Below are 27,613 nucleotides of genomic sequence, written 5' to 3'. Positions count from 1 at the left end.
ATCATCTTCCAAAAAGGCTCCATTAATCCATCTTTCTACCAACAAAGTATAAAAATAGCTTTTTCCCTTAGTTTCCTGCCAGCAAAAGATTATTGTTGGTCCTTTTCTCTTTTTCTTTTTCCTTTTCCATGAAGGGTAGAGGCTGAGGAAGCAGTTTGATAGATATAAAGTTATATTACATTGTTACCTTAATTTGCATTACTCTACTAGTGAGTATGAACATTTTTTTATGTTGTTGGACATTTGGATTTCCTTCATATCTTGTACTAATTTTCCTGTATTGTTGTTTGCTCCCTTTTTGGCAATATCTAAGTAGTTATTTCATGTAAGAGATATCCATTTTGCCCTTCCTCTGCACTGTAAATATTTTTATCAAACCCACTGTTCGTATGCTATATTTTCTCATTCAAAAGTTGTTTCATAAAGTCAAATATAGCTTTCTTTCTTTATAGTTTATAGATTTTTAATGGTGGTTAATGTCTCCCTCACCCCAAGAATACACATGTAATCTCCTATATTTAGTGCACAATTTTTATTATTCTTTCCATGTGGAATTTATTTTTGTATATTGTATAAGATAGGGATCCAATTTTATTTCCCTAAAATGGGATAACCAGATGTGCCAGAACTAGTTATTAAATAACCTACCTCCATTCTCCTAAATTGAATTTTCATATATAACATTGTTGTACGTACAGGGATCTACTGCCAGGTCCTCTATTTTGTTTACCTGAATTATTTTAATTCAAAGCTTTTCAATACTATTCATCAAATACCCTTCTCTTGGCCATCATCATATCCCCATCGACAATGGCTGACACACTATAATTGCTCAATCATTATTTGCTGAATGAATAAACTTTATTTTAAAAATGAATTTTTTTATCTGTAGCCGCTTAACAACAGCACCTACTCTATTTTCTGCCTAAGTTTATGTCTTGCTCCCATTTGTATTCCCCACATACAGCAGAATATAAATATTTCATAATTAAACAAATAATAATAAAGTTGATTCTGATTGGACCCTAGTAAGAAATTGTTTTGTTTCCTAAAGTTCATTAACCCTGTTGAATCCCTAGAGTCCAACTGGGTACTCCCCTTAGGGTTAATGGAGTCTTACTACCATGTTACTATAAATTTTGCCTACAAATCATATTTATTTATAATTCCAAGGTTATTAACTAACATTTAATTATAAATAACCAAATATTATTGAAGCCTGTCTATTTAGAGTATGTGACTGGTTCTATTCTAAACATTAAAACTAAAACCAATTTATTTTTCAAAAATTATATCTCAGAATAGGATAAGGTCTACTAAGTACAAACTTAATATATTATTTATGTACAGTATAACTAACATGGACTCTAAGATATTAAAAATAATAATATATATATATACACAAAAACTTGCAGGAGAATGTTCATATAAGTTTTATTCACAATCACCAAAAACTGGAAACAACCAAGAAGTCCTTCAATATGGAAAAGAATAACAAACTGAGATACATCCACACAATGGAATACTTGACAGTGATAAAGAGGAATGAGCCGTCAAGCCACAAAAAGACAAGGATCAATCTTAAATGAACAGTACTAAGTGAAAGAAGCCAGTCTGAGAAGGCTATATACTGCATGACTACAATTATATGACACTCTGAAAAAAGCAAAACTAGAGAGATGGTAAACAGATCAATGGTTGCCAGGGGTTAAAGGTGGGGAATGTTGAATAGGTGAAGCATAGGAGATTTTTTTAAGGAAGTAAAGCTATTTTGCATGATACTGTAACAGTGCATACATGACACTATCAAAACCCACAGAACTTTATAACACAGAATGAACCTTACTGTACGCAAAATTTTAAAATAATTTAGAAACTGAGAGATCTCAGAATAGAATGTAAAATGTGATCAAATAATCTAATTGCATTACAAATGTACAAAACATGCTCACTGAGGAGAGAAAGGAGCTAAGTATCTTTGGAAATAAGTAGTCTGTAACACTAAAAACAAATGGAACTGTACACAAGCACTGTACTCAAGTATCATTCTGAAACTACTATACGTGTATATACTGGAATTGAACAATAAAGTCCACGAATGGCAGATGATGGAAGCCAGATCTCTCACTGCTGGAGAGAAGGTTTCAAATAAGCGAGGAGGAAGCAGGAATGATACTGGCAGTAATGGGTTAGAGATGAAAACACCAATATGAAGCCATGGTTAGTTCAATATAGATAAAGATGGTTACGTACAGAAATATTTATACTCACGTGTTTTCTTTCTCTGTCAGCTGAGAAAGTCTACAAGCATCCACACCCTGATAGCAATGAGAACACCTAGCACCCAAACGATGGTTTCAAATACCATTCTCTAATAGAAGAATACAGACCTCTTTGAGAAAATGTCTGATTCTAAGAGTTGGGCAGGAAGCATAAAGATGAGCCTGGAGAATCTTGTAGTGTTGGCAAGTAAGTACTAACATACACACACACACACACACACACACACCACAAAATGATGGTTAAAGAGAGTCAACTGAAAGATCTCTCATCGGCCAAAGCTAGAATTTGTCCAACAAAATTAAGTACTTGGATTATAATTCAAAGTATATAAAATAAATATCCATGAGTCCATACTGATATAAATACTTGAATGAATAAATAAGGAAAAATAGACAAAACTTCCATGTAGAAAAATTTCAAATAATTTATGTAGATACTCCACTCTCAAAGATGTAAAGCATAACTCCCTATTCTTAAAAGAACAGTATGGAAAGGGAAGAAGGAGAATAATTTTATAGTGGAGAAATCTGACAAACACTCGTTCTGCCAAATGATCATGGTTCAATATCAACAGTGATAAATCAGATTGACAATATGTATCCTTAATATGATGTGATGAAAATGACACTTTACCTCTGTGGTCTTCCTCCCCAAAACCCATAACTCCAGTCTAATCATGAGTGACGCATTAGACAAATCTCAAATGAAGGAGAATCTGCAAAATAACTGCCCAATACTCCTCAAAACTATCATGGTCATCAAAAACAAGCAAACTTTAAGAAACCATCACAGTTAAGAGGGGCCTAAGGAGACATGACCACTAAATTCAGTGTATATCATGGACAGGATTCTAAAATAGAAAAGGGACAGTAGGTAAAAATTATGGAAATCTGAGTAAAGTATGGACTTTAGTTAATAATTATGTATCAGTATTGCTTCATGAATTATAACAAATATACCATATCAATATAAAATGATAATAATAAAAGAAAAAACGGGTGGGATATAAAGGAACTCTGTACTATCTTACAGTATTTATGTGAATCCAGAACTATTTTAAAATAAAAGTTTATTTAAAAAACCAACTAACATTTAATGGGTACATGGTATATGCCATCTCCTTACACACGTCTCCTTCCTGCAATGCCCTTTCATGAAGGACGTTATCTACCTGATAAGCTCACATTCATCCTTCAAAAACAAGACTAGGAGGGTAGGTGGAAGAGAGGACAGACGGGCAGGCCAATCCAAAAACAAAACCTTTTACAAAATTTTCAACATCAATATTTACTAATACATCTATCTTATGTCACACACCTGAAGGGAAAAATCTAGAATTATCTAGCCACAAGAAAACCTCTCCCTTATATCAACCTTAATAAGCAAGATGGCAGTGTAAGGCACATCTTTAAAATAAAATCCCATTTGAACTGACCAAAAGAAACATGACCGAATACAGCTTAATATTCAAATAATCACGTCTTACACTATCATTAAGTTCATAACATTTTACAATCTTTATTTTCCCTACTCATCCTCTCCTTTAGCCGAAAACAAGCATAGCTACCAGGGTTGACTTCTTTGAAGTACTATAACATTTTTTTTCCCCAATCACAGAGTAATATCTCCCTTAAAATTTGTATTATACTTGTGTAATTTTCCCTAACGGACTACACAGCTCCCATGAGGATAGAGTCCATCTTTCAACCCTGTCATTATACACCCCCATATTACCCAATACACTGCTTTGCAAGTAGTATCCAAGAACTGGAAAACCAGCTGCCTGATTTGTTTTTTGTACTGAACACCAAAAGCCCTTAAAAGTAAAATGACCTACTCATACTTAAAGGTTTAAAAATAAATGAGTTAATAAAACTTGGGCTCTCTATTCTAAATATTCTCATATTTTTCCTTCTCTTTATTAGAAGCCTATATAAGCGATTCAGAGAAATGTAAAGAAATCTGGTCAGCAAAATTAAATATCATAAAACACAGTAACAACAGATAAAGGCAAAAAGTCGCATCATCAAAAAGCAAAATATACTAAGAATGACTAGATCAGTGACAGACCTAAATAGACATCACTGGGACTGAACAAACTGGTCTCCTAAACAGGACAAATGAAATTGAAAGTTAAAAGTCAGATCAGAATATACCATCACACTGTAGATAAACTAAGAATGCTGCATACAGTCAATGAGACTGTCAAGATACCAGAATGAACAATTTTTTTAAAAAAACTAGGAAATTTATCCCATAAGTAATTGAAAAATACCAACAATTTTTACTTACTGAGAACATACTATGTACTAGGCACTGTACTATGAGTACAGAATAGGACAATTCTCTCTGCCCTCAGGAAGTCTTTCTAATGTGACACTTATCAAAGAACAAGTAAACAAAATAATTGTCAATTTTAATGAATGACACAGATAATTAAAAAGACCAAAATAAGGAGAAAAAGTAAAGAACTGGGTAGAAAAATAAGGCTCATTTGATGGGCTGACATTTAAGCTGCAACACAAAAGACAAGTGGCCAGCAGTAAGAAGGGAAGTGCAAATGTGAACATGTCCAGGTCACAAGAAGAGAGGAGCAGATTGCTTAAGTCTGGGGTCCCTTCCTACTCTATGATTAACTCTTTCATTGATTATAGAAACATATACTCACATATTAGTTTCTTGTGGATGCCATAACAAATTACCGAAAATCTGGTGGCTGAAAACAACAGAAATTTATTTTCTCATGATTCTGGAGGCCAGAAGTCTGAAATCAGTATCACTGGTGGAAATTAAGAAGTTAGCAAGGCTGCTTCCCTCAGCAGGCTTTAGGTGAGAATCCATTCCTTGACTTTCCCAGCTTCTGGTGGCTGCCAGTATTCCCTGACTTGTAGCCATATCATTCTAATTAATCATTAAGGCCAACATCTTCAAATCACTCTCTGCTCCTCTGTCACATCACCTGTTCCTCCGTATGTCTGTAAAATGTTGCTTTGTTTCTGTCTTCTAGGATACTTGTGATACCATTTGAAGCCCACCTAGATAATCCAGAATAATCTACTCATTGCAAACCCTTTTTCCAAATAAGAAAGCATTTACAGCTTCCAGGATTAGGACCTGTTATCTTTGAAGAACATTATTCTGCTTATCACATGGCAACTTTTAAAATACATTAACAAAACTGAGTGAGAGAGATTAACAACTATTAGTGACAGATATGTTTAAAGTTACATGAAAAAGAAAATAATTCAATCACTTATAATACAAAACATACAAACAAAAATTTACTAATTTTCAATTTCCACTAATATATGCTTCTACTTACTGCTTTTCAATGAAAGAAATCTCTAAAAACCATACCTACTACATTAAAATGAAAAAGGGGATAAATGTACAGCTTTGTTAGCATGATGGAGCTGTGAGCAATTTTTTATTTAAAATTTATTATTATTGTTTATGTAAAAATTAAGTGTTTTTAAGTACTGAAAAATACTTAACTATACAAGCATTATACATATCACACACCTAAATTATACAATAAAGTAGATTTTTCAACAAACTTTGGGAAAAAAACATTTCATAATGAAAGTAAGTCCTAATCTGTTTTTAAAAATCAGATTTTCAAATTTCATGTGGTCCTAAATTGTGTCTCACCTGTATTTTACAGCTTTTAAAGATACCCTAGTTACTAAAAAAAGGCTCTCAAAGAATCAGACCTCCGTATCCACTGATGTGGAACCTGTGGATATAAAAGGGCCAACTGTAAGGGCCTTAAGCATCTGCAGGGGATGCTGAAACCAATCCCCCTTGGATACCAAGGGATGACTGTATTTAACCAATGACTAATTTTAAGGTAACAATGATTACACATCACTTTATATGATCTGAACCATGTTTTAACGTAGAATATAAATTTTGATATGTAGAGTTTTAGATACTGCAGTCTCAAAAGTATTATTACTTAATATGAGAAAACTATACATCAACATACAAAGAATACATATTAAAATAACTTAACTGGGAGCACGGTGTGGACAAGATAGAAGAGCAAGAAGACACCGAGCTCAGCTCCCCACACAAGCACACCAAAACTGCAACTATTTACAGAGCAACTACCTATGAGAACAACCTGAAGACTAGTAGAAAAAAATTTCCACAACTACATATATAAAGAAGGAGCCACAATGAGAGGGACAGAGATGCAGTATAGTCAAGACCCACACTCCCACGTAGGTGACCCACAAACATGAGGGTAATCACAATTGCAGAGCTTCTCCTCAAGGAGCCAGGGGTCTCAGTCCAACACTGAACTCCCCAGCCCAGGGGACCTGCACCAGAAGACAAACCTCCAGAACATCTGGCTTTGAAGGCCAGCAGGGCTTGTGTACAGGAGAGCTGGAGGATTGTAGGAAACAGACTCCAATCTTAATGGGCACAAACAAAATCTTACAAATTCCACATCCCAGTGCAGAAGCAGTACTTTGAAAGGAGATGAGTCAGACCCATTTACTGATCTTGGAAAGCCTCTAGAGAAGCAGAAGGCAATTGGGACTCCTGCTGGGGACACAGATAATGCGGGCAGCCATTTCTGGAATATCATTCAACCATGAAGACATTGGTGTTGGCAATTTGGAGTCCTCCTTCTAGCCTATTAGCTCTAGGGGTTTACCTGCACATGAACAGGCCAGCACCAGCCCCTGACCCCCAGGCCATATAGCCAGCAACCCCAGGACCCAGTCCACACACCAGCAAGCCAGCAATCACTGCATGAGACAGGACCCGGCAGCCTACAGGGCCAGAGCCGAGCCCTACCTAACAACAGGCCCACAACAATCAGCCCCACCACAAAAGAAGAGCCCATGCAGCACACCTAGGTAGCACCCCTAGAGCATTATAGTTTTGGTAACCACAGGAAAGTATGCTGCTGAGACCCTCAGGACATCTACATAAGGCCACATCTCCGTGATTGGAAAATGTAACCAACCTACCTAATATATCAGAAATAAACAAAGAGAATTAGGCAAAATGATGACATAGAGAAATATGTTTCAAATGAAGGAATAAGACAAAACCCGAGAAGAAGAACTAAGCAAAGTGGAAATAAGCAATCTACCCAACAAAGAGTTCAAGGTAATGATCATAAAGACACTTAATGAACTCAGGAAAAGAATAGATGAACACTGTGAGAGTTTAAGAGGGAGAAAATATAAACGAGAACCAAATGGAACTGAAAAGTACAATAACAGAATTTTAAAATACAATAGAAGAAATCAACAGTAGGTTAGATAATACAGAGAAACAGACTAGCAACCTGGAAGACAGAGTAGTGGAAGTCACTCAAATTGAACTAAAAAGTAGAGAGAGAAAGTTTTTTAAAATGCAGATACTTTAAGAGGCCAGTAACTAGTTAAAGAGTACACAAAACAAAAAGATGTAAAATATGATGTAAAAAACATTAAACGTAGGGAGGGTGGGGGGCGTAAAATTGCAAGATTATTAGAAAGTATTTGAATTTAAGAGATTGTCAACCTTAAAAAAATCATATGTATGTACGTATGTGTATACATATTCTTGTATATAAAACTCATGGTAACTATAAACTAAAAATCTATAAAAAATACAAGCTAAAAAAAAGAGAAATGAATAAAAACATAACACAAAAATACTCATTAAATCACCAAGGAGTGGAGCAAAAGAAGGGAACAGAAAAAAAAATACAAAAGCAACCAGAATACAATCAACACAGCAGCAATAACTACATACCTATCAATAATTACTTTAAATGTATGTGAACTAAATAATTCAATCAAAAGACACAGACTGGCTGAATTGTTACAAAAAAAATGACCCATATATTTGCCGCCTGAAAGAGACTTACTTCAGATCCAAAGAAACATACAGGCTGAAAGTGAGAGGATGGAAAATGTATTTCATGCAAATGTTAAAAAGAGAACTGGAGTAGCAATGCTTATATCAGACAAAATAGATTTTGACACAAAGACTGAGACTCTTCCTGCAGCAGTGTGGATTTGAGGAGGCAGCTCGCGGGGGTGAGGTGTTCAGGTGCATGGCCTTCCCACTCTTGTTGGGTGAGGTAACACAGACCTTGGAGCCAGATTTGCTGGGTTCGTACCCCAGGCCCAACATTTAAGCACTCTATGGCTTTGGGAAACTCAGGTAGCATGAATCTCATCTGCAAAGAGAGAAAGCTTCACTGAACTCACTGCAGAGCAGCAGGGAAAGCCAGATTCCACGATGGCTGCAGCAGGGTTCATGGTAAGAATCTCGGCTTGCAGTCTGCCCTGGGGGGTCACGTCTTCCTGCAGCTTGTAGACCCTCAGGCTTAGGAGCTATTTCAAGCAAACCACCTTGAGAGACTAAGGTGTTCTTGAGACCATCTGTACCGAATCCGTGACTGAACCCAGTGAAGACCTCTACATAAACGTTGAAGATTCTAGCAACACATGTGGACACCTACTCTTTTAGCCACCAGCTGCTGCAGACAGCCTCGTACACAAATTGCTACCAAGTCAGCCTGTTCTAGCTAAACAGCTATGGTAAACCCTCATAATGTGACTTCATAACAGAGACAGCCACATTCACTGCTAAGGTCTTGGTGCTCCGGCCTGGTGTCAGGTCTGAGCCTCTGAGGTGGGAGAACAGACTTCAGGACATTAGAACACCAGAGACCTCCCGGACTCATGTAATATCAACGGGTGAGAGCTCTCCCAGAGATCTCTGTCTCAACGCTAAGACACAGCTCCACTCAAAGACCAGCAAGTAGCAGGACTGGACACCCCATGCAAAACAACTAGCAAGACAGGAACACAACCCCACCCATTACCAGACAGGCTGCCTAAAATCATACTAAGTTCACAGAAACCCCAAAACACACCACCAGAAGTGGCCCTGCCCACCAGAAAGGCAAAATCCAGCCTCATGCACCAGGAAACAGGTACCAGTCTCCCCCACCAGGAAGCCTACACAACCCACTGCTCCAACCTTACCCACTGGGAGCAGACACCAAAAACAATGAGATCTACGATCCAGCAGCCTGCGAAAAGGAGACCACAAACACAGTAAGTTAAGCAAAATGAGAAGACAAAAAAATATGCAGCACATGAAGGAGCAATGTAAAAACCCATCAGATCAAACAAATGAAGAGGAAATAGGCAGCCTACCTGAAAAAGAATTCAGAGTAATGATAGTAAAGATGATACTAATCTTAGAAATAGAATGTAGAAAATACAAGAAACGTTTAACAAGGACGTAGAAGAAGTAATGATCACACAAACGATGAACTACACAATAAATGAAATTAAAAATTCTATAGAAGGAATCAATAGCAGAAAAACTGAGGCAGAAGAACACATAAGTGACCTGGAAGACAAAACAGTGGAAATAACTACCATAGATAAAAATAAAGAAAAAAGAATGAAAAGAATTGAGGACAGACTCAGAGACCTCTGGGACAACATTAAATGCACTAACATCCTAATTATAGGGGTCTCTGATGAAGAACAGAAAAACAAAGGGACAGAGAAAATATTTGAAAAGATTATAGTTGAAAACTTCCCTAATATGGGAAAGGAAATAGTCCAGTCCAAGAAGGGCAGAGAGTCCCACACAGGATAAATCCAAGGAGAAACACATCAAGACACATATTAATCAAACGATCAAAAATTAAATACAGAGAACAAATATTAAAAGCAGCAAGGGAACAGCAACAAATAACATACAGGGGAATCCCCATAAGGTTAACAGCTGATCTTTCAGCAGAAACTCTGCAGGCCAGAAGGGAGTGGCAGGACATATTTAAAGTGATGGAAGGGAAACACTTACAACCAAGATTACTCTACCGAACAAGGATCTCATTCAGATTCGATGGAGAAATTAAAACCTTTACAGACAAGCAAAAGCTAAGGGAATTCAGCACCACCAAACCAGCTTTACAACAAACGCTAAAGGAACTTCTCTAGGCAGGAAACACAAGACAAGAAAAAGACCTACAACAACAAACTGCAAACAATTAAGAAAATGGTAATAGGAATATACATATCAATAATTACCTTAAATGTAAATGGATTAAATGCTCCAACCAAAAGACATAGACTGGCTGAAAGGACACAAAAACAAGACCCATATATACGCTGTCTACAAGAGACCCACTTCAGACCGAGGGACACATACAGACTGAAAGTGAGGGGATGGAAAAAAGACATTCCATGCAAATGGAAATCAAAAGAAAGCTGGAGTAGCAATTCTCATATCAGACAAAATAGACTTTAAAATAAAAACTATTACAAGAGACAGAAAAGACACTACATAATGATCAAGGAATCAATCCAAGAAGAAGATATAACAATTGTAAATATTTATGCACCTAACATAGGAGCACCTCAATATATAAGGCAAATGTTAACAGCCATAAAAGGGGAAATCGACAATATCACAATAATAGTAGGGGACTTTAACACCCCACTTTCACCAATGGACAGATCATCCAAAATGAAAATAAATAACGAAACACAAGCTCTAAATGACCCATTAAACAAGATGGACTTCATTGATATTTATAGGACATTTAATCCAAAAACAACAGAATACATTTTCTTCTCAAGTGCTCATGGAACATTCTCCAGGGTAGATCATATCTTGGGTCACAAATCAAGCCTTGGTAAATTTAATAAAATTGAAATCGTATCAAGTATCTTTTCTGGCCACAACGCTATGAGACTAGGTATCAATTACAAGAAAAAAAATGTAAAAAATACAAACACATGGAGGCTAAACGATACACTACTAAATAACCAAGAGATCACTAACGGAATCAAGAAATACTTAGAAACAAATGACAATGAAAGGACGATGGCCCAAAACCTATGGGATGCAGCAAAAGCAGTTCTAAAAGGGAAGTTTATAGCAATACAATCCTACCACAAGATACAAGAAACATCTCAAATAAACAACCTACCCTTACACCTAAAGCAATTAGAGAAAGAAGAACAAAGGAAAAACCCAAAGTTAGCAAAAACTAAGAAATCATAAAAATCAGATCAGAAATAAATGAAAAAGAAATAAAGGAAAAAATAGCAAAGATCAACAAAACTAAAAGCTGGTTCTTTGAGAAAATAAACAAAATTGATAAACCATTAGACAGGCTCATCAAGAAAAAAGGGAAAAGACTCAAATCAACAGAATTAGAAATGAAAAAGGAGAAGTAATAACTGACACTGCAGAAATACAAGGGATCATGACAGATTACTACAAGCAACTATATGCCAATAAAATGGACAACCTAGAAGAAATTGACAAATTCTTGGAAAAGCACAACCTTCCGAGACTGAACTAGGAACAAAAAGAAAATATAAACAGACTAATCAAAAGCACTGAAATTGAAACCTTAATTTAAAATCTTCCAACAAACAAAAGCCCAGTAACAGATGGCTTCACAGGAGAATTCTATCAAACATTTAGGGAAGCGATAACACCTATCCTTCTCAAACTCTTTCAAAATATAGCAGAGAGAGGAACACTCCCAAACTCGTTCTACAAGGCAACCATCACACTGATACCAAAACCAGACAAAGATGTCAGAAAAAAGAAAACTACAGGCCAACATCTCTAATGAACATAGATGCAAAAATCCTCAACAAGATACTAAGAAACAGACCCAACAGCACATTAAAAGAATCATACACCATGATCAAGTGGGGTTTATCCCAGGAATGCAAGGATTCTTCAATATATGCAAATCAATCAATGTGATACACCATATTAACAAACCGAAGGATAAGAACCATATGATAATCTCAATAGATGCAGAAAAAGCTTTTGACAAAATCCAACACCCATTTATGATAAAAACCCTCCAGTAAGTAGGCAGAGCGAACTTACCTCAACATAATAAAGGCCATATATGACACACCCACAGCCAACATCGTTCTCAATGGAGAAAAACTGAAACCATTTCCACTAAGATCAGGAACACCAGGTGGCCCACTCTCACCACTATTATTCAACATAGTTTCGGAAGTTTTAGCGACAGAAATCAGAGAAGAAAAAGAAATAAAAGGAATACAAACCGGAAAAGAAAAAGTAAAACTGTCACTGTTTGCAGATAATATGATACTATACAGAGACTCCTCAACATGCTACCAGAAAACTACTAGAGCAAATCAATGAATCTGGTAAAGCAGCAGGATATAAAATTAATGCACAGAAATCTCTTGCATTCCTATAGACTAATGATGAAAAATCTGAAAGAGAAATTAAGGAAACACTCCCATTTACCACTGCAACAAAAACAATAAAATACCTAGGAATAAACCTACCAAGGGAGACAAAAGACCTGTATGCAGAAAACTAAAGGACGATGATGAAAGAAATTAAACATGATACCAACAGATGGAGAGATATACCATGTTCTTGGATTGGAAGAATCAATATCGTGAAAATGACTATACTACTCACAGCAATCTACAGATTCAATGCAATCCCTATCAAATTACCAATGGCATTTTTCACAGAATTGGAACAAAATATTTCATAATCTACATGGAAACACAAAAGACCCCGAATAGCCAAAGCAATCTTGAGAAAGAAAACCAGAGCTGGAGGAATCAGGCTCCCAGACTTCAGACTATACTACAAAGCTACAGTAATCAGGACAATATGGTACTGGCACAAAAACAGAAATACAGATCAATGGAACAGGATAGAAAGCCCAGAGATAAACCCACATACATATGGTTACCTTATCTTTGATAAAGGATGCAATAATATACAGTGGAGAAAAGACAGCCTCTTCAATAAGTGGTGCTGGGAAAACTGGACAGCTACGTGGAAAAGAATGAAGTTAGAACACTCCCTAATACCAAACACAAAAATAAACTCAAAGTGGATTAAAGACCTAAATGTAAGGCCAGACACTATAAAACTCTTGGAGGAAACCACAGGCAGAATACTCTATGACGTAAATCACAGCAAGATCCTTTTTGACCCACCTCCTAAAGAAATGGAATTAAAAACAAAAATAAACAAATGGAGCCTAATGAAACGTAAAAGCTTTTGCACAGCAAAGGAAACCAAAAACAAGACGAAAAGACAACCCTCAGAATGGGAGAAAATATTTGCAAACGAAGCAACTAACAAATGATTATCTCCAAAATATACAAGCAGCTCGTGAAGCTCAATATCAAAAAACCAAACAACCCAGTCCAAAAATGGGCAGAAGACCTAAACAGACATTTCTCCAAAAGAAGATATACGGACTGCCAACAAACACATGAAAGGATGCTCAACATCACTAATCGCAAATCAAAACTACAATGAGGTATCACCTCACACGGGTCAGAATGACCACCATCAAAAAATCTACAAACAGTAAAGGCTGGAGAGGGTGTGGAGAAAAGGGAACCCTCTTGCACTGTTGGTGGGAATGTAAATTGATACAGCCACTATGGAGAACAGTATGGAGGTTCCTCAAAAAACTAAAAATGGTACTACCATACGACCCAGCAATCCCACTACTGGGCATATACCCTGAGAAAACCATAATTCAAAAAGAGTCATGTACCACAATGTTCATTGCAGCTCTACTTACAATAGCCAGGACACGGAAGCAACCTAAGTGTCCATCGACAGATGAATGCATAAAGAAGATGTGGCACATATATACAATGGAATGTTACTCAGCCATAAAAAGGAACGAAATGGAATGATTTGTAGTGAGGTGGATGGAGTTAGAGTCTGTCATACAGAGTGAAGTAAGTCAGAAAGAGAAAAACAAATACTGTATGCTAACACACATATATGGAATCTAAGGGGAAAAAAAAAAAAAGGTCATGAAGACCTAGTGGCAAGATGGGAATAAAGACATAGACCTACTATAGAATGGATTTGAGGATATGGGGAGGGGGAAGGGTAAGATGTGACAAAGAGAGAGAGTGGCATGGACATATATACACTACCAAACGTAAAATAGATAGCTAGTGGGAAGCAACCGCATAGCACAGGGAGATCAGCTCTGTGCTTTGTGACCACCTAGAGGTATGGGATAGGGAGGGCAGGAGGGAGGGAGATGCAAGAGGGAAGAGATATGGGAACATATGTATATGTATAACTGATTCACTTTGTTATAAAGCAGAAACTAACACACCACTGTAAAGGAATTATACTCCAATAAAGATGTTAAAAAAAAAAAAGATGTGGCACATATATACAATGGAATATTACTCAGCCAGAAAAAGAAACGAAATTGAGTTAGAAAAACAAATACCGTATGCTAACACATATATATGGAATCTAAAGAAAGAAAAAAAAATGGTTCTGAAGAACCTAGGGGCAGGACAGGACTAAAGACGTAGACATAGAGAATGGACGTGAGGACACGGGGAGAGGGTAGGGTAAGCTGAAAGGAAGTAAGAGCGTGACACTGACATATATACATTACCAAATGTAAAACAGATAGCTAGTGGGAAGTAGCCGCACAGCACACGGAGATCAGCTCAGTGCTTTGTGACCACCTAGAGGGGTAGGATAGGGGGGATGGGAGGGAGACGCAAGAGGGAGGAGATATGGGTATATGTGTATACATATAGCTGATTCACTTTGTTATACAGCAGCAACTAACACAACAATGTAAAGCAATTATACTCCAATAAAGATATGTTTTTAAAAAATTTTAATTAAAAAAAAACAAGGACTGTAACAAGAGACAAAGTACATTACATAATGATAAAAGGATCAGTCCAACAATAATACATAACAATTTAAATATATATGCACCCAACATAGGAACACCTAATTATGTAAAGCAAATATTAACAGACATAAAGGGAGAGATGGACAGTAACACAGTAATAGTAGGGGACTTTAACATTCCACTTATATCAATGGACAGATCATTCAAACAGGAAATAAGGTAACACTGGCCTTAACCGAGACGTTAGACCAGATGGACTCAATAGACATATACAGAACATTCCATCCAAAAGCAGCAGAATACACATGCTTTTAAACTGTACATCGAACATTCTCTAGGATAGGTCATATGCTAGGCCACAAAACAAGTCTCAAAAAATTTAATAAGACTGAAATCATATCAAGCATCTTTTCTGACTGTAATACTAAGACTAGGAATCAACTACAAGAAAAACAACTGCAAAAAACACAAACATGTAGAGGCCACTAAACAACCAACTGGTCACTGAGTAAATCATAGAGGAAATCAAAGAACATCTGGACATAAATGAAAATGGAAACATAATGATACAAAATCTCTGTGACACAGTGAAAGCAGTTCTAGGAGAGAAGTTTATAGCAGTACAAACCTATCACAGAAAACAAGAAAAATTGCAATTAAAGAACCTAAACTTACACTTCAAGGAACTAGGAAAAGAAGAATAAACAAAACCCAAATTTAGTACAGGGAAATAAATCATAAAGCTCAGAGCAGAAATAAAAGGATTAGTGACTAAAAAAACTGGAAAAGATCAATGAAACAAAGAGCTGATTCTTCAAAATATAAACAAATTGATAAACCTTTAGCCAAACTCATCAAGAAAAAAAAAAAAAGAGGACCCAAATAGATAATATCAGATATGAAAGAAAAGTAGTTACAACCAAGACTATAGAAATAGAATGATAAGAGATTACTAAGAAAAAGCACACACCAATAAAATGGACAACCAAGAAGAAATGGGTAAATTCCTAGGAACGTATAACCTCCCAAGACTGAATAAGGAAGAAACAGAAAAACTGAACAGACCAATCACCAGTAATAAAACTGAATCAGTAATAAAAAAAAAAAATTCCCCCCAAAAAAGTCCAGGGTCCGATGGCTTCACAGGTGAATTCTATGAAACGTTTTTTTTAAGTTATCATCTATCCTTCTTAAACTATTCCAATAATTTACAGAGGATGGAATGTTCCTGAACTCATTCTAGGAGGCAAGCATCACCCTGATACCAAAATCAGACAAGACATAACCAAAAAAAGAAAATTACAGGCCAATATCACTGATGAACATAGATGCAAAAACCCTCAATAAAATATTAGCAAACCAAATTCAACAATACATTAAAAGGACCATGCACCATGATCAAGTGGACTTTATCCCGTGGGTGCAAGGAGGGGTCAATATCCAGAAAGCAGTCAACGTGATAAGCCACATTAATAAATTAAAGAATGAATAAAAATCATATGAGCATCTCAACAGACACACACAAAAAAGCTGACAAAACTCAACATCCATTTATGATAAAAAAAACTCTCAACAAAGTGGGTATAGAGGGAACATGCCCCACATAATAAAGGCCATATATGACAAACCCACAGCCAACATCACACTCAAACAGGGAAAAGCTGAAAGTATTTCTTCTAAGATCAGGTACAAGACAAGGAGGCCCACTCTCCTAGCTTTTATTCTACATAGTACTGAAAGTCCTAGCTACAACAATCAGACAAGAAAAAGAAATTAAAGGAATACAAATTAGAAAGGAAGAAGGAAAACTGTCACTGTTTGCAGATGACATACCATATGTAGAAAATCCTTAAGATGCCACTAAGAAAACTACTAGAACTCATCAATGAATTTGGTAAAGTTGCAGGACAGAAAATTAATATATAGAAATCTGTTGCATTTCTATACACTAACAATGAACTATCAGAAAGAGAAATTAAGAAAACAAGGATAAAATACCTAGGAATAAATCTAACCAAGAAAAAGACCTGGACTCAGAGAACTAAAAGACACTGAAAGAAATTGAAGATGACACAACCAGAGGAAAAGATATACTGTATTCATGAATTGGAAGAATTATTGTTAAAATGACCATACTAGCCAAGGAAATCTATGGATTCAATGCAATCCCTATCAACATACCAATAGCATTTTTCACATAATTAGAACAAACAATTCAAAAATTTGTATAGAAACACAGAAGACCCTAGACAGCCAAAATAATATTGAGAAAAAAGAACTAAACTGGAGGTATCACACTACCTGAGTTCAAATCATACTACAAAACTATAGTAATCAAAACAATACAGTATAAGCATAAAAACAGACACATAGATCAATGGAACAGAATAGAGATCCCAGAAATAAACCCATGCTTATATGGTCAACCAATCTACTAGAAAGTAGGCCAAAATACACAATGAGACAGGCTCTTCAATAAATAGTGTCGGGAAAACTGGACAGCTGCATGCAAAAGAATCAAACTGGACCATTTTCTCATACCATATACAAAAACAAACTCAAAATGGATTAAAGACCTAAATGTAGGATCTAAAACCATAAACTCCTAGAAGAAAACATAGGCAGTAACCTCTTTGACATCAGTCTTAGCTATGTTTTTGGATATGTCTCCTCAGGCAAGAAACAAAAGCAAAAATAAACAAATGGGACTACATCAAACAAAAGCTTTTGCACCATAAAGGAAACTGTCAACAAAATGTAAAGGCAGCCTACTGAAAGGGATAAGACATTTGCAAACACTATATCTGCTAATGGTTAACATCTGAAATATACAAAGAACACATAAAACTTGACATCAAAAAAATAAATAATCTGATTAAAAAATGGACAGAGGACCTAAACATTCTTCCAAAGAAGACAGACAGATGGCAACAGACACGTGAAAAGATGCTCAATATCACTAATCATCAAGAATATGCAGATCAAAAATGTAATGAGGTATCACCTCACACCTGTCACAATGCCTATTACCAAAAAGACAAAAATAACAAGTGTTGGCAAGGACATACAGAAAAGGGAACCCTCATATAATTTTCACAGTGAAAACTGGTGCATCCACTATGAAAAACATTATGCAGTTTCCTCAAAAACTTAAAAATAGAGCTATTATGTGGTCCAGCAATTCTACTTCTGGGTATTTTTTCAAAAAAATCCAAAAATACCAATTCAAAAAGATATATGTGGCACCCTTATGTTCACTGCAACATTATTTACAATAGCCAAGATATGGAAGCCACCTAAGTGACCATCAATAGATGAAAAAATAAAGAAGATGTGGTATAGATAGTCAATGGCATATTACTCAGCCATAAAAAAGACCTAGAGAGCATTATGCTAAGTGAAATAAGTCACACAGAGAAAGACAGTATCATATGATTTCATTTATATGTGAAATCTAAAAACAAATGAACAAACATAACAAAACAGAAACAGAGTCACAGATACAGAAGACAAAAAGGTATTTACCAGAGGGAAGGAGAGTCAGGGGATAAGTGAAATAGGTAAGCAAGATTAAGAGGTACTAACTTCCATTTATAAAACAAATGTCACAAGGATGTAATGTACAACTTAGGGAATACACTCAATAATATTGTAATAATTTGCATAATGACAGATAGTAACTAGACTTATCGTAGTGCTCATTTTATAATGTATAAAAATATCAAGTCACTATGTTGTACAACTGAAACTAATATAATATTGTAAGTCAATTATACTTCAATAAAAAATAAATGAACAAAATTTGTTTTATTTTTAAACAAAGTTAATAGCTACAAAAATTATTAATTTATTTCTATAAATTATGTAACAGAACCGAAGTACATAAGAAATTTAATGAGTCATTTCTAATAACACTGTTTCACACGTCACTGGAAATAACCAGCCTTTGTCTAAAGAGAAGAATGACTTAAAATTACGGCCGAATTAAAATCTGAAAGTAATTCCTCTTGGCACCATCATGGAAACAGGTGCCAGTACCAAACAATCACAAGGAGAAAGACCATTTCCATTCTTGCTTTATTCAAAAATTAATTCAACACCAGTATTAATTATATTAATTTGATATCGATTAAATAAGAATATATAGATCAAATTTCTTTGATCTATATATTCTCAGCATCGAACTAAACGTAACACATATTCAAATGTGGGCTGATCTTAATAAAAGTAATATTACGTAGCAAAACCTAGTGAAATAAATTATTTCTAATGACCATTTTAGAAATTCTTCCCTGTTTCTTCACTGTTTAATGACCAATGGGTCATCAAAAAAGACCACAGTGTGTCATTGAAAAATATGTTACTCATAATATCTGATTGTCCTTCATTGTTAAAGATGATGAAAGATATTACATTTAAAATCAAAGGTAAATTTTACCAACTTACATACAAAAATGACACTACATCCAGCTTATATAACAAAGAAGAAAGAGTATTTATAAATGTTAAATTCATCTTAAAATGCTGCCTTCTAAGACATGAAACTCAGACCTAGTCCACTTAAAGTCAACTCACACTGTTGTCTAAAATGTCTGTTACGCAGATACCAAATGGGATTTGCAGCCTTGCCAAGAGATTAAAACTTAAATTCATCTATATACTTTATTGAGCGTTGTTTTCTTCCCCTTTTTTTAATGCTATGAGGCACTGTAACTCAAACCTAATGCTGGACCAGGAGCTGTATTGATAAATAAGAACTTTACAATAGCCATTATTATAATGAAGTCGCCACCAGCATTCTAGTCTTCATCAGTTTTACTCTTTCCAAATGTTTCATTTATAATTCGAATCAGTTAAACATAAACCCATGTTTTCTTCCATAGACCTCAATGTTGACATCCACCAGAAATATTCTCGACTTCTTGAAGTAAAAATGTCATTAATTATATACACCATTTAAACCTGTGGCAGATTAAAAATGGCCACAAATTCTTTGATATGCCTCCTATGGAGAAGTAGAGTCTATGTCTCCTCCCCTTAAATGTGAATGGGCTCTGTGACTGATTGCTTTGACCAGCAGTATGTGGCAGAAATGACATTGTATCATTTTCTGGGCCTAGGCTTTACGAAAGTGACAGCTTTCACCTCCTGTCTTTCCCAACACTCTTTCTGGAGGAAACCACCCTCCACAGAAGAAATTTGATTATCCTGAGACCACATCCTGTAAGGTAACGCAAAACGGACATGTGGAGAGCTCACACGAAGAGAAAAATACCTAATGAATCTCCTCCCACTCTTCAAGTAAAGTTTGCTTCGATACTAGATATGTAAATGAAGAGGCCTTCAGACGACCCCAGCACTTAGCCACCACCTGACTAGAACAATATAAACCAGCAAAATCCTCCCCAAATTCCTGACCCACAAAATAGTGAACAAAACTAATTAAATTTTGATGTTGTTTGCTGTACAACAGAAAAACAAAAACTATAATTTCATTTTATGGCATGTATAAACTCACCATAACAACAGAAAAGAAAGCAGACTGCCAATTTATAGGTATAATGCAATGAAATTTTTAAAAACTTTTAAATTATCAACTTACTATCTGCGAAAGTTCTCTTAATTGTCTTCCATTAACTAACTCATGAGTAAATCATGAGGTAAACCAATGTTCTCAACTACTTTTGATTCTCAAGGTGTGAAGGAAAGTGTCAAGGTTACAAGGACATGACCCCGAACCTGTGCTCCCATCAGCTGAATTGTACACTATCAAGAATTCGTTGTTTTTGTACATTTTTAATCTCAGTTTTATCTGTTAATATAATTACATAATTTGGTTAAATATTTTTTAAAATCTATAAGAACTAGAAGTAATTGTTCCCATGAATAAACTGAACACTTTACAACAAATTGATAAAGGCTAATTAATTGCTTTAAAAAGAAATACTGTCAAGAGGCAAGACTATTTATAAACATTTAGTATAATAACCACTGGGACCATTTTTAACTGTCTCAGTACACTTAAAAGGAAATTGAAACTAGGAATTGAAGATAATGTTTTAAAGTTTTTTGTTTTGTTTTGTTTTCTTAACATCTTTATTGGAGTATAATTGCTTTACAATGGTGTGTTAGTTTCTGCTTTACAACAAAGTGAATCAGCTATACACATACATTTATCCGATTTAAGAAAGTCCATGATGAACTCCAATCAGGAGATCTATGCTCACAGAAAAGATGTGGGCCCAACATCAAAAGACTGAACTATAAATATATATTATGTTTTAAGGTATGTACAGATCATCTTTATGACTACCCACTTTGGCCAAAAAAAAATTTTATAAACTTAAAATTACCAGGCCAACTAAGTTGGATATAGGAGCCTGTACTATAAATTCTTTTTTAAAGTGTTCTTTAAATTAAGAAATAAGGATGAAGTTTCAGTTTTACAAGATGAAAAGAGGATGAATGGTAGTGGTAATGGTAGTACAACAATGTGACTGCACTTTATGCCACTGAATTATACACTTTATAATGGTAAAGACGGTAAATTTTATGTTAGGTGTCAAAAAGACTGAAGTGAATAGACTTCATAATAATAATCAAAAAGAAATCAAAAACATTACGTTGGGCAAATTAAGCCAGTAACAAACAGTTCATATTGTAGTGGGTCAGGGAACAGGGATAGAGTGGTATAGAAAGAGTACATGTGGAATTAAAGAACTTTCCGGGGAAATGAAAATGTTGTGTATCTTGATCAGAGTATAGTTACACAGTTACATATATGTCAGAACCCAAGAAAATATACACCTCTGATCTGTTCGTTTCACAATATATGCAAATTACACACTGATTTTTTTTAATGGAGGTATTGGGGCTGGGGCAGAAAGACTGAAGAAATTAGTCTAGAATTTAATTCATGAGAGTTATCTCCTGAAACAAAATAATGGTATTTTTTAACCACCAGAATTATTACACAGAGCAGCTCACTGAAAGGTAAATCACTAGCTGGTACAGAACAAAGACATGCTACAATTTCTGACTAGTCAGTCATAAACGTTTTTAAATGTAAATAAGATATCACCATTCTTGATTACTTAAACTAAAACAACATATCTAGAAAGACTACAAGATTCAGCTTTCTTTCTTTATCCCTTTCTATGTTTTTCCATCTGCCTAATTCCTCCCTTCTACTTCAAGTCAATCCAATTTAATTCAACAAACCTGTTATACCTACTCTGTGTAACATATTATGTGAGGAGTTAAGTATTATAAGGTAATACAAAGATGAATATATAGTAACCTCGACCCCCCCAAGGCACTTGTAATCTACTAGATGGCATTAAACAATAGATGACAGCTACAAGAAAAGACTTCATGATACCCGCAATATTCAAATTGAAACCCTGTGCAATTCAGACCAATATTTTGAAAGGTGATTTTTTTTTTTTAAGTAAGGCAAAAGAGCACTAAGTAGCTCGTCCTCTAGGTTTATTCCCTACTCTACCCCTTTTTATTACCAGTGCAGGAAAATTCCATAAATATCTCTGTGTTTCCAAGAAATTTAAGAATGCAAATACAAAGGCTCTCCTATATTTTTATACATAAAAGATAGAAAATTCATGGTTAAAATTCTATGAGTGCATGAGTAAAAGGCTCCACCATATTTCTAATAAAAGATATTCAGTTTCATTCAAACCATTGACCATCGTTCCTGGCGATATATGGAAAATCATAGATTGCAGACTTTTCTGGAGTGAATTATTCTGCTTTAAAAACTAAAACTCTAAAATTAGAATTATGAAGTGACAGAAAACATCACAATCTGAATTCTACTTACACAAAACCACATGATTTTCAATGCCAAGTTCCTAATTTACAGCTGGGAAAATCACCATTGAAGATAGCTGAGCTTGGATCAGATTCACTTAACATAAAACCAGATGTAGACCTCAAATTACATGTGACATCTCTAGCCACTCATATAAATAAGAATAATGCAAGCTGAAAGACAATCAATTCACCTAGACCTTTCTAAATTTGGCCACCCTAATGGTGCTATAATGTCCCTTTCCTAAAGTTCTGAAATAAATTAGGAGAAAGGAAAGAAGAAAACATACATATCTTCTTTAAGTACAATTAAAAACCTTAAATTACTCATTTCAGTTCTTCTACATAAAGTCCTTTAAACAAGTCAAGAAATTCTAGATCTTGAAATACACTTGTCATTTTAAAAATATAAAGAAAAAACCCTATTAGACCCTTAGGATATTAAGTCTTGGCATGTCATCTCAGAACTCTTCCCCAAACAATTCGTCACAAGTGAACAGGAACAAGCTGTACTAAGGATGTACAGAGATATTTCTTTAGTTGTTTGTTTAATCAGCTACTGATTTCCCACCATAAGGTAAAAAAAACAAATGTAAGTCAACAGAAGTCTGTCTGCAACTATAAAATCACTTTACATCAGTTGGCTTTAGAAGTTTGTACCCTATGGAAAGTCCATTTAAAATTTTACCTGGCACATACATGCTAAAATATCTTGTTTGCCGTTTGAAGCCACACTAGATTCCAACCCACAGAGACAGGATTTCTAGTTTATTTCTCACAACCTGCATGTACAAAACCCAAAATCGCAACGTAGAAAAGCGTTGTTAAAATTCTGTAATAACAGTAAAGCAAAATAGTTCACCACAGAGTTCTTTTCTTGGGAATTTTTTAAAGCCTCTGTATTCATAATATCCAACACTTCAACATCTAAATTAAGTATTTCAAACATACAAGGCTCACCTTGGAACTCTAATGTAAGAGCTGTTTTAGGTTATGAATCAAACCTAACCTAGCTCAAACACTGAAAATTGAATAATAATGCCATGATTGCTTAATATGAACATGATATCAAATTCTATAATTATTTCATGGTTTATTAACAGTACATTTCATACTCAATTTTAAATGGAAATTAGTCTTGTGCTTCTTTATAGGCACCTACTACATGTGACTTCAAGAATTAAGACTGTCATGCAGCATCACAGAGAGCTGATGTGTTGCAGCTGCATCACTTCAGAAACATCAGAATCTAGTACCGAGCTTTGCCCGTAATAGTGAATACCACTTTGAGTCAATATTATAGTCTCTCACTGCTATACGGAATTCAAACCATGCAACCCTCACTGTCATATTGATGTTTTCAACATTACCAAAAACCAGTAAGCAAAAGTATTACTCAAAAAACACTTGGGATATTTGGAAGGTGAAACAATATGGGTTAAAGTTTTCTCAGTTATGAAGATACATCTGGAAACTCCTTTTGTTTTCAACTTAAGAAATACTTTATAAAATACACTGGCCAATTTCCCTGCCTTAGGAAATAAAGTATAGAGAGTCCTCAAATTACGTATACCCTTTACACATGAACTATTCAGGGAATGAAATAGATTTTTTCATAGGATGCAGTGAGAGTTCCATCTTCTCTTTCCACTTTTCATCCTCACCACTACCATGCAATGTTAAAGCAATACATGTTGTTAAATACTCATTTCAGAAAAGAACGAACAGATACAAAGAAAACTATAAAAGTTTAGCCTTGATAAAAAGTCAACAAAGATAAGACACAATAGGTATCTTCAAATATATTAAGACAGAACTCTCAGCTAACGAAATGAGATGCTCTTGACCCACAAGGCCTATAGTCATTTTGCCAACCCACACCCTTCCCTTCATGTTTCTTCTAGCCACAAGGGTAGACAACCCACGCCAAGCTACATATCTCAGCCATAATAATTATTCCTAAGGATAAGAAACTGACTCCAGCTGGATCAATCTATCTTTCCTCAGGATATTTGCAACTAGAAATAGAAGGGAAAATCCCATACATCACAAAACTCTCCTCATCTTCTAAGTTCTAAACCCAATGCCTTAACTTACTCCTCGGCATGCAGGTTCAGTCCCACTTTAGAAATTCTGCCTGAGCTATTCCCTAGAGTACTCTTCCTCCAGATATTTGCATGGCTGGCTATTTCTTGTGAGTCAGATCTCAGCTTTAATGCCCCCTGTGGACAAAGGCATTAGTAAGCAGCCACTTAATCACTGTCATATCACCTTATTTTAATCCTCTGCATAGCACTTACCACTTTAATATCCTTCTTTTTAATACTCACTGCTGTATCTCCAACACCTAGAACAGTGCCTGGCGCAAACTATACACTCCATTCATAAGTTGTTGAATAAGTGAAAACTGTGAAGAAATGAGCCCAAAGCCAACAGCCATGGTCTTATCCCCATGGAAAAGCCAGTCTGAAAGAATGAAGCCACTAAGGAAAGAGACAAAAAGAAAACAAAGTAGAACTCCTTGAGGCACCTGAGTCGCTTCAGTCATTCCAAAGACCAGCTCCAACCCTGCCCATACTACAGTTTGATTATGTATAGCAGAGGACTTTAAAAGGGTGTGCACATACCACGCTGAGGAGGACTAGGGGGTATGTAAGATGATCCATCAGAACGTGAGAAGCAATACTACATTTAAAATGGATTTTGCATTATCCTTTGTTTTATAATGTACAGAATACATTACAGTCATACATATACACAATGTACAGATAAATATACCCATACTGGATGTACATCTGATACCTAATAGAGGTGAACAATTGAAAAAGTCAGGAAACTACTATTGTTAATGAGCAAATTTGTTTTTCTTAAGCTAGAACGTTTCAGGTTTCTTTCATTTCTAACCAAGAGACTTCTGAAATGTACTTAACACATATTTGATGCTCAAATGCTTGTAAAATGATGAATGCACAGATATTCTTTATGGCTCCAGAGAACAAGTAAAAGCTAAAGGTAGACAGATTTCAAATCTACATCAAAAATAACTTTCTAAAATTTAGACCTGTCTAAAAGTAATCACTTCCTCTCCAATTATAAATTTCCCATTACTAGACAGGTTCAAGTAGAAGCCTGATAACCATTAGTAAAGGATACTTAGACATGATTTCTGCACTTGTGAGGTAGTCTATGTATCAAATGTTAACTGAGTGATACCACGTCCTAGGGATATAATGGTAAGTTTAGTCCTTGTCCCCGTGGAGATCACAATTTAACAGACCAGAAAGACACACGTGCAAACATTTATATAGTATACATCTCTACATACATGGTCCAGTGACAGCAGAGGAATGTGGTGATTAACTGCATAGGTGGGAATATTTAAGTTGAATACTGAGGGATAAGTAAAAGTCATTTTTCCTGTTATGCAAGAAAGATGAGAGCATTCCTAACAAAGAACACATGAGAAGGGACACAGATAGAAAGTACACAGTACAACAAACCCAAAATACAACAAATAATGTGTAATCTGAGGATGATAAGTGGCCTATGGTGAGAGAATATCCACAAATGAAGCTGCTGGATAAGTGGCTAGGAGCCAAAATATAAGGGGTCATACCCAGGAGTTCGGAAAGAGCCATAGAGTAATAAAAATAACTATCTTAGAGTGTTCTATTTTGTTCCAGACAGACACCTAAACTCTTTAGACACTCTAGCAGTTTCAATTCTCACAAGATCCCTATCATTATCTACACTGTTTAAATAAGGAAACTTAAGCTAGAGACAGCCCAAGTAATTTGACTAAAATCACAGTTACATTAGTGTCAGAAAGAAAATTTACTGAAGAATTCTGAGAAGGGATGTGTAATATGGAGGTGTTTGAATAAGTGATATGTATTTTAGAAAAACAGCTATGAGGCAATGTGGATAATGGGGTAGAAGTAGGATAGGTTAGTTTTAGGGAAATGCAACAGACAAATATAATCCAAATGAGCGCTACCGAGGCAGTGGGAATAAGGGAAAAATACTAAAGGATTTCACTGGTTTCTAGCTTGAGCAAGCAAGTAGAAAAGCAAGTTTGGGTGGAAGAAATGAGGCAGAAAATGAGGAGACAAGGTATAAAATGATTAGATTGAGCTTAGGCAATATGGACACATTTAGTTTTGAGGTTTCAATAAAAAAAAGCAAAGGGAAAAGGTCCAATAGGAAGTTAACTAAAAAGAGTTCTTTCTGAAGACAGGTGGGAAGACTGGCTAGAATAAGTATATTTAGAAATTATCAATATACATAGAGCAGTTAAAAAATTAGGCCAAGCAAAGTAGAAAATATCCATGAGTCCATACTGATATTAAATAAATAAATATGTAAGTAAGTAGTGGGAAATTGATTAATTTTCCTTTCTGAAGAATTCCAAATCATTTATATAGATACTGTACCCTCACGGAGGTGGAACTCCTCACCCCTTAAGTATAGGCTGCAGATAGTGACTTCCTTCTGGAGAGTACAATACAGAAAGGAGGAAAAATAAGAATAACTTTAAAACAGAGAAGCCTGACAAAAACCACCTCAGCCAGATGATCCAAGTCAATATCAACAATAACTCATGATGATAGTATGTACCCTTGATACATCATGATAAAAATGGCACTTTACCTCTTAGTCTTTATGCCCAAAACCCATAACCCTTTCTAAACATGAGAAAAACCACAACCCCAACTGAGGGACAATCTACAAAATATGTGACCAGTGCTTCTCAAAACAAGCTGTCATGGTCATCAAAAACAAGTAAAGTTAAAAAAAAAA

At 35.4% G+C, this 27,613-nt stretch overlaps 1 protein-coding gene across 8 annotated transcripts in view; it reads right to left on the bottom strand.

The window, feature by feature from the left end:
• Positions 1–27,613, bottom strand: part of CCDC91 (coiled-coil domain containing 91) — a 367,017-nt gene that overhangs the window by 296,343 nt on the left and 43,061 nt on the right. The window lies entirely within an intron of this gene.

The sequence above is a fragment of the Eschrichtius robustus genome, chromosome 13 (assembly GCF_028021215.1).
Source record: "Eschrichtius robustus isolate mEscRob2 chromosome 13, mEscRob2.pri, whole genome shotgun sequence".
NCBI classification, from domain to species: domain Eukaryota; kingdom Metazoa; phylum Chordata; class Mammalia; order Artiodactyla; family Eschrichtiidae; genus Eschrichtius; species Eschrichtius robustus.
The sequence above is the reverse complement of the archived record's forward strand: the minus strand, read 5'-3'. Positions and strand labels throughout refer to the sequence as shown.